The following is a 13,828-nucleotide window of genomic DNA, read 5'->3' as shown; positions in this document are numbered from 1 at the left end:
AATCTCTTCTGTGATGAAGATGAAAATTCTCGATAGAGAAGAAAGAAACACAAGGAAGAGGGAAACCATCCATATGAACAAGCATTATATAAGTGATTTATGTTAATGTTCATTCTTTTGAATAGATAATTGAAGATAAGTTTAAAGAGATGGCTCAAGTCGTGATGCCACGTGGAGGAATGTCAAGGAATGAGATAAGGCACGTGAGGGAGGATTAATCGAATTTGACACAGATGCTACGCAGATTTTGACGATGTCATCAAGGGATGCGATGGAAGAAGAAAGGTATGCTGAGATGGCGCAGTTGTTGACGAGGAGGCGAGGTGTTCTCGAGAGAGAGCGTGGTTCTCGAGAGAGAGCGTGGGTTTTCTGTCGTTAGATAGAGCGCTGGAGGATGTTGTGGAAGGAGAGCCTCGATGACCAGGGAGAGGTAGGCGAAGTGGTTGCTGTTGGTGGGATTCAGAATCAGAAACGCAAAAGTAGATTGTTGAAGCAGGGAGGAGGCAACGATTGGAAAGTCGAATGATGGCCTTGGAGGATGCGAGGAAGGAGAAAGAAGAGAGACTTTGACATAGCGCCATTCTATCGAAAAGATAATGAATTTTTTAAAAAATGTTTTTAAGCAACAAGAAACACGAACATAATAGCCATCTTCTTCTCCATCTTCTCATGGAAAAAGCCCTTTTCTTCTCTAATCTAGACAGCCCATCTGTCCTTTTTGAGGATGCAACCAAAATGTTGATGCTATGCTGTCCATCATCTCCTTCTCTTTCTTTCGTGTTTCTTGCAAGCTCCATAGCCATCTCTTTCCCGGCCAGTGCACCAAATGAAGAGCACCCTGCCACGGCACAAATAGAACCACGAACCGGCTAGGTAGAGGCTGCAAATACATTGCTGGACATGAAAACCTGCAAGAAAACTCTCCTTCTCACCAAGACCGATGCTCTCCAAACACACAAGAGATAGGCACACAAGAAATTGGATAATTCTTCCATCCTCACCCTCTTCCTCTTCCTCACTCTCCATTAGAAATGAGCATGAAGCACAAGAGAGGGAAAACAAGAACAAGAAGGATGAGAGTTGTGCCAAAATGAGAGAGGGAGAAATGAACCGTGACAAGAGAAGATAAAGGAAGAGAGAGGGTGTAACCACCTCAACCTCCCACCTCCCCAAATCCCACGGCTGCAACCACCTCCTTTTCCTTTCTTGAATTATAAAATTCAAATTTGCATACATTGGCTAAGGTCTAAGGACCTTTCAATTTTTGGAATGAGACAAAAGGATTTGACCGTGGAATATTTTATAGTGTGTCTCTTTTGGACTACACATTTTACATTGCTTCATATTTGAATTTTTAACAAAGAGGCACAATTGCAATGAGTCATTTTACAAAAAGGTGTTTCCATGTTTAGCACATTTTGGTGCCTATTTTTGCACTGATTTCCTGGTTATCATTTCCTCCCACGCTTAAGTGTGAAGCATCCCCGCGAACAAACTTGAAGAAGAACCACAATCAGCACTTGGAAAAATCTTCATCTTCATCTTCGGTCTTCATTTTCTTATTGGATCTTTGAAATTCCATTGGATAAGAAGGGGAATAACACAAAAAATAGAAATCACAACTAGGACGTTGAAGCCTAGGGTTAAAGGCATGCCAAATAAAACTTCAAGCAAATACTCAAAAGATAGGGATTTTCAGCAATTTGTGCACAAGAGCAACATCACACTTAAGTTAGAATGAAAGATAACCACACTATAAAGCTCATGAAAAACCCGAAAAAGATATCACATATAAGCATACCCTCACTAAGAATATCACAATGGAGTTCTCCCACCCGATAGTTTTGAAAAGGGAAAAGAGGTAGGTTTTATTGAGAATAAAACTAAAAATTAGGAAAGCAATCTCTTCTGTGATGAAGATGAAAATTCTCGATAGAGAAGAAAGAAACACAAGGAAGAGGGAAACCATCCATATGAACAAGCATTATATAAGTGATTTATGTTAATGTTCATTCTTTTGAATAGATAATTGAAGATAAGTTTAAAGAGATGGCTCAAGTCGTGATGCCACGTGGAGGAATGTCAAGGAATGAGATAAGGCACGTGAGGGAGGATTAATCGAATTTGACACAGATGCTACGCAGATTTTGACGATGTCATCAAGGGATGCGATGGAAGAAGAAAGGTATGCTGAGATGGCGCAGTTGTTGACGAGGAGGCGAGGTGTTCTCGAGAGAGAGCGTGGTTCTCGAGAGAGAGCGTGGGTTTTCTGTCGTTAGATAGAGCGCTGGAGGATGTTGTGGAAGGAGAGCCTCGATGACCAGGGAGAGGTAGGCGAAGTGGTTGCTGTTGGTGGGATTCAGAATCAGAAACGCAAAAGTAGATTGTTGAAGCAGGGAGGAGGCAACGATTGGAAAGTCGAATGATGGCCTTGGAGGATGCGAGGAAGGAGAAAGAAGAGAGACTTTGACATAGCGCCATTCTATCGAAAAGATAATGAATTTTTTAAAAAATGTTTTTAAGCAACAAGAAACACGAACATAATAGCCATCTTCTTCTCCATCTTCTCATGGAAAAAGCCCTTTTCTTCTCGAATCTAGACAGCCCATCTGTCCTTTTTGAGGATGCAACCAAAATGTTGATGCTATGCTGTCCATCATCTCCTTCTCTTTCTTTCGTGTTTCTTGCAAGCTCCATAGCCATCTCTTTCCCGGCCAGTGCACCAAATGAAGAGCACCCTGCCACGGCACAAATAGAACCACGAACCGGCTAGGTAGAGGCTGCAAATACATTGCTGGACATGAAAACCTGCAAGAAAACTCTCCTTCTCACCAAGACCGATGCTCTCCAAACACACAAGAGATAGGCACACAAGAAATTGGATAATTCTTCCATCCTCACCCTCTTCCTCTTCCTCACTCTCCATTAGAAATGAGCATGAAGCACAAGAGAGGGAAAACAAGAACAAGAAGGATGAGAGTTGTGCCAAAATGAGAGAGGGAGAAATGAACCGTGACAAGAGAAGATAAAGGAAGAGAGAGGGTGTAACCACCTCAACCTCCCACCTCCCCAAATCCCACGGCTGCAACCACCTCCTTTTCCTTTCTTGAATTATAAAATTCAAATTTGCATACATTGGCTAAGGTCTAAGGACCTTTCAATTTTTGGAATGAGACAAAAGGATTTGACCGTGGAATATTTTATAGTGTGTCTCTTTTGGACTACACATTTTACATTGCTTCATATTTGAATTTTTAACAAAGAGGCACAATTGCAATGAGTCATTTTACAAAAAGGTGTTTCCATGTTTAGCACATTTTGGTGCCTATTTTTGCACTGATTTCCTGGTTATCATTTCCTCCCACGCTTAAGTGTGAAGCATCCCCGCGAACAAACTTGAAGAAGAACCACAATCAGCACTTGGAAAAATCTTCATCTTCATCTTCGGTCTTCATTTTCTTATTGGATCTTTGAAATTCCATTGGATAAGAAGGGGAATAACACAAAAAATAGAAATCACAACTAGGACGTTGAAGCCTAGGGTTAAAGGCATGCCAAATAAAACTTCAAGCAAATACTCAAAAGATAGGGATTTTCAGCAATTTGTGCACAAGAGCAACATCACACTTAAGTTAGAATGAAAGATAACCACACTATAAAGCTCATGAAAAACCCGAAAAAGATATCACATATAAGCATACCCTCACTAAGAATATCACAATGGAGTTCTCCCACCCGATAGTTTTGAAAAGGGAAAAGAGGTAGGTTTTATTGAGAATAAAACTAAAAATTAGGAAAGCAATCTCTTCTGTGATGAAGATGAAAATTCTCGATAGAGAAGAAAGAAACACAAGGAAGAGGGAAACCATCCATATGAACAAGCATTATATAAGTGATTTATGTTAATGTTCATTCTTTTGAATAGATAATTGAAGATAAGTTTAAAGAGATGGCTCAAGTCGTGATGCCACGTGGAGGAATGTCAAGGAATGAGATAAGGCACGTGAGGGAGGATTAATCGAATTTGACACAGATGCTACGCAGATTTTGACGATGTCATCAAGGGATGCGATGGAAGAAGAAAGGTATGCTGAGATGGCGCAGTTGTTGACGAGGAGGCGAGGTGTTCTCGAGAGAGAGCGTGGTTCTCGAGAGAGAGCGTGGGTTTTCTGTCGTTAGATAGAGCGCTGGAGGATGTTGTGGAAGGAGAGCCTCGATGACCAGGGAGAGGTAGGCGAAGTGGTTGCTGTTGGTGGGATTCAGAATCAGAAACGCAAAAGTAGATTGTTGAAGCAGGGAGGAGGCAACGATTGGAAAGTCGAATGATGGCCTTGGAGGATGCGAGGAAGGAGAAAGAAGAGAGACTTTGACATAGCGCCATTCTATCGAAAAGATAATGAATTTTTTAAAAAATGTTTTTAAGCAACAAGAAACACGAACATAATAGCCATCTTCTTCTCCATCTTCTCATGGAAAAAGCCCTTTTCTTCTCGAATCTAGACAGCCCATCTGTCCTTTTTGAGGATGCAACCAAAATGTTGATGCTATGCTGTCCATCATCTCCTTCTCTTTCTTTCGTGTTTCTTGCAAGCTCCATAGCCATCTCTTTCCCGGCCAGTGCACCAAATGAAGAGCACCCTGCCACGGCACAAATAGAACCACGAACCGGCTAGGTAGAGGCTGCAAATACATTGCTGGACATGAAAACCTGCAAGAAAACTCTCCTTCTCACCAAGACCGATGCTCTCCAAACACACAAGAGATAGGCACACAAGAAATTGGATAATTCTTCCATCCTCACCCTCTTCCTCTTCCTCACTCTCCATTAGAAATGAGCATGAAGCACAAGAGAGGGAAAACAAGAACAAGAAGGATGAGAGTTGTGCCAAAATGAGAGAGGGAGAAATGAACCGTGACAAGAGAAGATAAAGGAAGAGAGAGGGTGTAACCACCTCAACCTCCCACCTCCCCAAATCCCACGGCTGCAACCACCTCCTTTTCCTTTCTTGAATTATAAAATTCAAATTTGCATACATTGGCTAAGGTCTAAGGACCTTTCAATTTTTGGAATGAGACAAAAGGATTTGACCGTGGAATATTTTATAGTGTGTCTCTTTTGGACTACACATTTTACATTGCTTCATATTTGAATTTTTAACAAAGAGGCACAATTGCAATGAGTCATTTTACAAAAAGGTGTTTCCATGTTTAGCACATTTTGGTGCCTATTTTTGCACTGATTTCCTGGTTATCATTTCCTCCCACGCTTAAGTGTGAAGCATCCCCGCGAACAAACTTGAAGAAGAACCACAATCAGCACTTGGAAAAATCTTCATCTTCATCTTCGGTCTTCATTTTCTTATTGGATCTTTGAAATTCCATTGGATAAGAAGGGGAATAACACAAAAAATAGAAATCACAACTAGGACGTTGAAGCCTAGGGTTAAAGGCATGCCAAATAAAACTTCAAGCAAATACTCAAAAGATAGGGATTTTCAGCAATTTGTGCACAAGAGCAACATCACACTTAAGTTAGAATGAAAGATAACCACACTATAAAGCTCATGAAAAACCCGAAAAAGATATCACATATAAGCATACCCTCACTAAGAATATCACAATGGAGTTCTCCCACCCGATAGTTTTGAAAAGGGAAAAGAGGTAGGTTTTATTGAGAATAAAACTAAAAATTAGGAAAGCAATCTCTTCTGTGATGAAGATGAAAATTCTCGATAGAGAAGAAAGAAACACAAGGAAGAGGGAAACCATCCATATGAACAAGCATTATATAAGTGATTTATGTTAATGTTCATTCTTTTGAATAGATAATTGAAGATAAGTTTAAAGAGATGGCTCAAGTCGTGATGCCACGTGGAGGAATGTCAAGGAATGAGATAAGGCACGTGAGGGAGGATTAATCGAATTTGACACAGATGCTACGCAGATTTTGACGATGTCATCAAGGGATGCGATGGAAGAAGAAAGGTATGCTGAGATGGCGCAGTTGTTGACGAGGAGGCGAGGTGTTCTCGAGAGAGAGCGTGGTTCTCGAGAGAGAGCGTGGGTTTTCTGTCGTTAGATAGAGCGCTGGAGGATGTTGTGGAAGGAGAGCCTCGATGACCAGGGAGAGGTAGGCGAAGTGGTTGCTGTTGGTGGGATTCAGAATCAGAAACGCAAAAGTAGATTGTTGAAGCAGGGAGGAGGCAACGATTGGAAAGTCGAATGATGGCCTTGGAGGATGCGAGGAAGGAGAAAGAAGAGAGACTTTGACATAGCGCCATTCTATCGAAAAGATAATGAATTTTTTAAAAAATGTTTTTAAGCAACAAGAAACACGAACATAATAGCCATCTTCTTCTCCATCTTCTCATGGAAAAAGCCCTTTTCTTCTCTAATCTAGACAGCCCATCTGTCCTTTTTGAGGATGCAACCAAAATGTTGATGCTATGCTGTCCATCATCTCCTTCTCTTTCTTTCGTGTTTCTTGCAAGCTCCATAGCCATCTCTTTCCCGGCCAGTGCACCAAATGAAGAGCACCCTGCCACGGCACAAATAGAACCACGAACCGGCTAGGTAGAGGCTGCAAATACATTGCTGGACATGAAAACCTGCAAGAAAACTCTCCTTCTCACCAAGACCGATGCTCTCCAAACACACAAGAGATAGGCACACAAGAAATTGGATAATTCTTCCATCCTCACCCTCTTCCTCTTCCTCACTCTCCATTAGAAATGAGCATGAAGCACAAGAGAGGGAAAACAAGAACAAGAAGGATGAGAGTTGTGCCAAAATGAGAGAGGGAGAAATGAACCGTGACAAGAGAAGATAAAGGAAGAGAGAGGGTGTAACCACCTCAACCTCCCACCTCCCCAAATCCCACGGCTGCAACCACCTCCTTTTCCTTTCTTGAATTATAAAATTCAAATTTGCATACATTGGCTAAGGTCTAAGGACCTTTCAATTTTTGGAATGAGACAAAAGGATTTGACCGTGGAATATTTTATAGTGTGTCTCTTTTGGACTACACATTTTACATTGCTTCATATTTGAATTTTTAACAAAGAGGCACAATTGCAATGAGTCATTTTACAAAAAGGTGTTTCCATGTTTAGCACATTTTGGTGCCTATTTTTGCACTGATTTCCTGGTTATCATTTCCTCCCACGCTTAAGTGTGAAGCATCCCCGCGAACAAACTTGAAGAAGAACCACAATCAGCACTTGGAAAAATCTTCATCTTCATCTTCGGTCTTCATTTTCTTATTGGATCTTTGAAATTCCATTGGATAAGAAGGGGAATAACACAAAAAATAGAAATCACAACTAGGACGTTGAAGCCTAGGGTTAAAGGCATGCCAAATAAAACTTCAAGCAAATACTCAAAAGATAGGGATTTTCAGCAATTTGTGCACAAGAGCAACATCACACTTAAGTTAGAATGAAAGATAACCACACTATAAAGCTCATGAAAAACCCGAAAAAGATATCACATATAAGCATACCCTCACTAAGAATATCACAATGGAGTTCTCCCACCCGATAGTTTTGAAAAGGGAAAAGAGGTAGGTTTTATTGAGAATAAAACTAAAAATTAGGAAAGCAATCTCTTCTGTGATGAAGATGAAAATTCTCGATAGAGAAGAAAGAAACACAAGGAAGAGGGAAACCATCCATATGAACAAGCATTATATAAGTGATTTATGTTAATGTTCATTCTTTTGAATAGATAATTGAAGATAAGTTTAAAGAGATGGCTCAAGTCGTGATGCCACGTGGAGGAATGTCAAGGAATGAGATAAGGCACGTGAGGGAGGATTAATCGAATTTGACACAGATGCTACGCAGATTTTGACGATGTCATCAAGGGATGCGATGGAAGAAGAAAGGTATGCTGAGATGGCGCAGTTGTTGACGAGGAGGCGAGGTGTTCTCGAGAGAGAGCGTGGTTCTCGAGAGAGAGCGTGGGTTTTCTGTCGTTAGATAGAGCGCTGGAGGATGTTGTGGAAGGAGAGCCTCGATGACCAGGGAGAGGTAGGCGAAGTGGTTGCTGTTGGTGGGATTCAGAATCAGAAACGCAAAAGTAGATTGTTGAAGCAGGGAGGAGGCAACGATTGGAAAGTCGAATGATGGCCTTGGAGGATGCGAGGAAGGAGAAAGAAGAGAGACTTTGACATAGCGCCATTCTATCGAAAAGATAATGAATTTTTTAAAAAATGTTTTTAAGCAACAAGAAACACGAACATAATAGCCATCTTCTTCTCCATCTTCTCATGGAAAAAGCCCTTTTCTTCTCTAATCTAGACAGCCCATCTGTCCTTTTTGAGGATGCAACCAAAATGTTGATGCTATGCTGTCCATCATCTCCTTCTCTTTCTTTCGTGTTTCTTGCAAGCTCCATAGCCATCTCTTTCCCGGCCAGTGCACCAAATGAAGAGCACCCTGCCACGGCACAAATAGAACCACGAACCGGCTAGGTAGAGGCTGCAAATACATTGCTGGACATGAAAACCTGCAAGAAAACTCTCCTTCTCACCAAGACCGATGCTCTCCAAACACACAAGAGATAGGCACACAAGAAATTGGATAATTCTTCCATCCTCACCCTCTTCCTCTTCCTCACTCTCCATTAGAAATGAGCATGAAGCACAAGAGAGGGAAAACAAGAACAAGAAGGATGAGAGTTGTGCCAAAATGAGAGAGGGAGAAATGAACCGTGACAAGAGAAGATAAAGGAAGAGAGAGGGTGTAACCACCTCAACCTCCCACCTCCCCAAATCCCACGGCTGCAACCACCTCCTTTTCCTTTCTTGAATTATAAAATTCAAATTTGCATACATTGGCTAAGGTCTAAGGACCTTTCAATTTTTGGAATGAGACAAAAGGATTTGACCGTGGAATATTTTATAGTGTGTCTCTTTTGGACTACACATTTTACATTGCTTCATATTTGAATTTTTAACAAAGAGGCACAATTGCAATGAGTCATTTTACAAAAAGGTGTTTCCATGTTTAGCACATTTTGGTGCCTATTTTTGCACTGATTTCCTGGTTATCATTTCCTCCCACGCTTAAGTGTGAAGCATCCCCGCGAACAAACTTGAAGAAGAACCACAATCAGCACTTGGAAAAATCTTCATCTTCATCTTCGGTCTTCATTTTCTTATTGGATCTTTGAAATTCCATTGGATAAGAAGGGGAATAACACAAAAAATAGAAATCACAACTAGGACGTTGAAGCCTAGGGTTAAAGGCATGCCAAATAAAACTTCAAGCAAATACTCAAAAGATAGGGATTTTCAGCAATTTGTGCACAAGAGCAACATCACACTTAAGTTAGAATGAAAGATAACCACACTATAAAGCTCATGAAAAACCCGAAAAAGATATCACATATAAGCATACCCTCACTAAGAATATCACAATGGAGTTCTCCCACCCGATAGTTTTGAAAAGGGAAAAGAGGTAGGTTTTATTGAGAATAAAACTAAAAATTAGGAAAGCAATCTCTTCTGTGATGAAGATGAAAATTCTCGATAGAGAAGAAAGAAACACAAGGAAGAGGGAAACCATCCATATGAACAAGCATTATATAAGTGATTTATGTTAATGTTCATTCTTTTGAATAGATAATTGAAGATAAGTTTAAAGAGATGGCTCAAGTCGTGATGCCACGTGGAGGAATGTCAAGGAATGAGATAAGGCACGTGAGGGAGGATTAATCGAATTTGACACAGATGCTACGCAGATTTTGACGATGTCATCAAGGGATGCGATGGAAGAAGAAAGGTATGCTGAGATGGCGCAGTTGTTGACGAGGAGGCGAGGTGTTCTCGAGAGAGAGCGTGGTTCTCGAGAGAGAGCGTGGGTTTTCTGTCGTTAGATAGAGCGCTGGAGGATGTTGTGGAAGGAGAGCCTCGATGACCAGGGAGAGGTAGGCGAAGTGGTTGCTGTTGGTGGGATTCAGAATCAGAAACGCAAAAGTAGATTGTTGAAGCAGGGAGGAGGCAACGATTGGAAAGTCGAATGATGGCCTTGGAGGATGCGAGGAAGGAGAAAGAAGAGAGACTTTGACATAGCGCCATTCTATCGAAAAGATAATGAATTTTTTAAAAAATGTTTTTAAGCAACAAGAAACACGAACATAATAGCCATCTTCTTCTCCATCTTCTCATGGAAAAAGCCCTTTTCTTCTCTAATCTAGACAGCCCATCTGTCCTTTTTGAGGATGCAACCAAAATGTTGATGCTATGCTGTCCATCATCTCCTTCTCTTTCTTTCGTGTTTCTTGCAAGCTCCATAGCCATCTCTTTCCCGGCCAGTGCACCAAATGAAGAGCACCCTGCCACGGCACAAATAGAACCACGAACCGGCTAGGTAGAGGCTGCAAATACATTGCTGGACATGAAAACCTGCAAGAAAACTCTCCTTCTCACCAAGACCGATGCTCTCCAAACACACAAGAGATAGGCACACAAGAAATTGGATAATTCTTCCATCCTCACCCTCTTCCTCTTCCTCACTCTCCATTAGAAATGAGCATGAAGCACAAGAGAGGGAAAACAAGAACAAGAAGGATGAGAGTTGTGCCAAAATGAGAGAGGGAGAAATGAACCGTGACAAGAGAAGATAAAGGAAGAGAGAGGGTGTAACCACCTCAACCTCCCACCTCCCCAAATCCCACGGCTGCAACCACCTCCTTTTCCTTTCTTGAATTATAAAATTCAAATTTGCATACATTGGCTAAGGTCTAAGGACCTTTCAATTTTTGGAATGAGACAAAAGGATTTGACCGTGGAATATTTTATAGTGTGTCTCTTTTGGACTACACATTTTACATTGCTTCATATTTGAATTTTTAACAAAGAGGCACAATTGCAATGAGTCATTTTACAAAAAGGTGTTTCCATGTTTAGCACATTTTGGTGCCTATTTTTGCACTGATTTCCTGGTTATCATTTCCTCCCACGCTTAAGTGTGAAGCATCCCCGCGAACAAACTTGAAGAAGAACCACAATCAGCACTTGGAAAAATCTTCATCTTCATCTTCGGTCTTCATTTTCTTATTGGATCTTTGAAATTCCATTGGATAAGAAGGGGAATAACACAAAAAATAGAAATCACAACTAGGACGTTGAAGCCTAGGGTTAAAGGCATGCCAAATAAAACTTCAAGCAAATACTCAAAAGATAGGGATTTTCAGCAATTTGTGCACAAGAGCAACATCACACTTAAGTTAGAATGAAAGATAACCACACTATAAAGCTCATGAAAAACCCGAAAAAGATATCACATATAAGCATACCCTCACTAAGAATATCACAATGGAGTTCTCCCACCCGATAGTTTTGAAAAGGGAAAAGAGGTAGGTTTTATTGAGAATAAAACTAAAAATTAGGAAAGCAATCTCTTCTGTGATGAAGATGAAAATTCTCGATAGAGAAGAAAGAAACACAAGGAAGAGGGAAACCATCCATATGAACAAGCATTATATAAGTGATTTATGTTAATGTTCATTCTTTTGAATAGATAATTGAAGATAAGTTTAAAGAGATGGCTCAAGTCGTGATGCCACGTGGAGGAATGTCAAGGAATGAGATAAGGCACGTGAGGGAGGATTAATCGAATTTGACACAGATGCTACGCAGATTTTGACGATGTCATCAAGGGATGCGATGGAAGAAGTGTTGAGTGTTGAAATGACTTGTTTTTTGGCTGATTTTTGTTGTTTTTGAGAGCTGAATGGTTGATTTTATGGGATGATTGATTGATTTGGAAGTGGTTTGAGAGGGTTTTGGATGATATTGATTGTGTTTTGGAAGATCATGATGTTTGTTGATGGTTTTGTGATGGTTCTGATAGGTTCTGATAGGTTATGAATGGTTCTGTATACCTTCTGTTTTGCTCTGTTTTGGTCTGTTTTGTTCTGATTGTCTTCTGTAAGGAGGGATGGAGTATTGATTGATGAAGAATGAGATATTGTGAAAGCTTATTGAATGTTTTGTGAGAGTTTGAAATGGTTTGAGAGTGAGTTATGAGGTTTTGATGACCTTCTGTAACCTTCTGTAGGTCTTCTGTAGAGCTTCTGCTTCTGTTTTGCTTCTGTACTGTAACTGTTCTGGTACTGTTCTGTAGACTGTTCTGTAAGTGTTCTGTGGAATGTATGTATGACTTTGGGGAAAGTTTTCTAGCCTTGGAAAGAGGTAAATACAAGTGCAAAAGAGCTGAAAGAAGTGGAAGAAGTAGCTATTGAAGACTCAAGTGAAGACTAGAGTAAAGTGACAGTAGTGAGCTGTGAAGAGACACTGTAGTGGCTCTGGTGACCTTTCATATCAGACATACCTCTTGGGAGGGGTATCCACGACCTAAGAGTGATTATTGAGAGTAATTTTGAGAGATTGTAGTGAGGATATGATGTATTATTGATGGAGTGAGAGAGAGAGAGTCAGAGATAGCCAATTCTACTGAAACAGAGTGATTGTATATGAGAGATTGAGAGAGAAGACTATGAAGATATTGAAGATGAATACTATGTGATGTATTTCCATTCAAAGATGGTGTATTTCTTTATTTTCTTTGTTCCATTGATGGATTTTGTGAAGATATTGAAGAATATGGTTGATTCTATTAAGAACCGTGGGAGATTTACATGATGTTGCATGAAGATTTGTTGTGCCTAGTGTTCTTTTCTTCATTGTGATCATATGAAACATGATAAACAAGCTTGTTGATGTTACAAGATAGATTTTCTTGCAAGAGAATTCCCTTTTCCTTGGTGTTCCTCTCGGGGCTCCATGTTTTTGGTGCGCAGCCGGGGAAACTTGCCATCAATAAGCATCAGAAGAGGCTAAAAATGAAGGAAATGGCATTGCCAAGAAGAGAAGAATTCAATGGATGTTTGTAAAATTCCTTCTTCCACTGAAGAGTTGGAATTTCTCATAATAAAAGCCACTTTCCACAAGAAGTTCATCCCACAATGGCGGAAACACATCACCATCATGATGCATGCTCTATGTGGTGGACAGTTTCCTCTTCCTGTTGAAGCAGCAGAAACTTGCATCTTGGTGGCAAATTGTTTGGGAACAAACTGAAGAGCAAAAACAGAGAGAATGACCATCCATGGAAGATTTGGCATTCATTGAAAAGTTTCCAGACAACATCAAATGGGAGATTGTGAAGAAGCTACAGGAGTCTTGGTCTGTAGAGGTTCACAGGGACAAGAAGGAAAAGAGTTGGAATTTGTTCGTGGATGCTCAACAGCAAGATACATGGGATGCTTGGTGTACTGATAATCTTCTGTTTGTTCAATTAGCAACCCACTGGAAGTTGGTAGACAGAGTGTTTTTCACAACATACACTGTTGAAACCATCAGAAGCTGGCATTACTATGATGATGGCACCACCACCATGCTCAGACGTATGCATTTTGACACCTTCAGAACCGAATACCTTCCTCTGTGCAGTGGCATGAAAGCGGAATTTAGGGACGTTGAAAAGAAAGAAGTAGAAGAAATGTTGGCAAGAGAGTCCTCCAGAGACTGAAGCTTCTGTTAACCCTCTGTGGAGCACTAACAACATAGTGGAGTCAACCCCCTGATGAATGACGCAATAAAAAGGCAAGCGTTAGAACGAGTCCAGAGGTACGTGAGAAGAGAGAAAGCAAGAATCAGAGCCGAGAGCGAGCTAGAAGCAGAAGCCGCCTTTGACGCCCTTGCGGAACTCTTTACAGAAGTCCCAATGGCACATCAAGCCCTTCCTCCTCCTGCTGGAGGTCCACTTCCAATCCAGATCCGTCCTGGAAATATTGATGACAGACCAGCGAATGTAGTCCC

This window comes from Lygodium microphyllum, chromosome 30, assembly GCF_053477565.2.
Source record: "Lygodium microphyllum isolate KBCC chromosome 30, Lygodium_microphyllum_v1.1.10, whole genome shotgun sequence".
Classification (NCBI taxonomy): domain Eukaryota; kingdom Viridiplantae; phylum Streptophyta; class Polypodiopsida; order Schizaeales; family Lygodiaceae; genus Lygodium; species Lygodium microphyllum.
Note: the sequence above shows the minus strand (reverse complement) of the source record.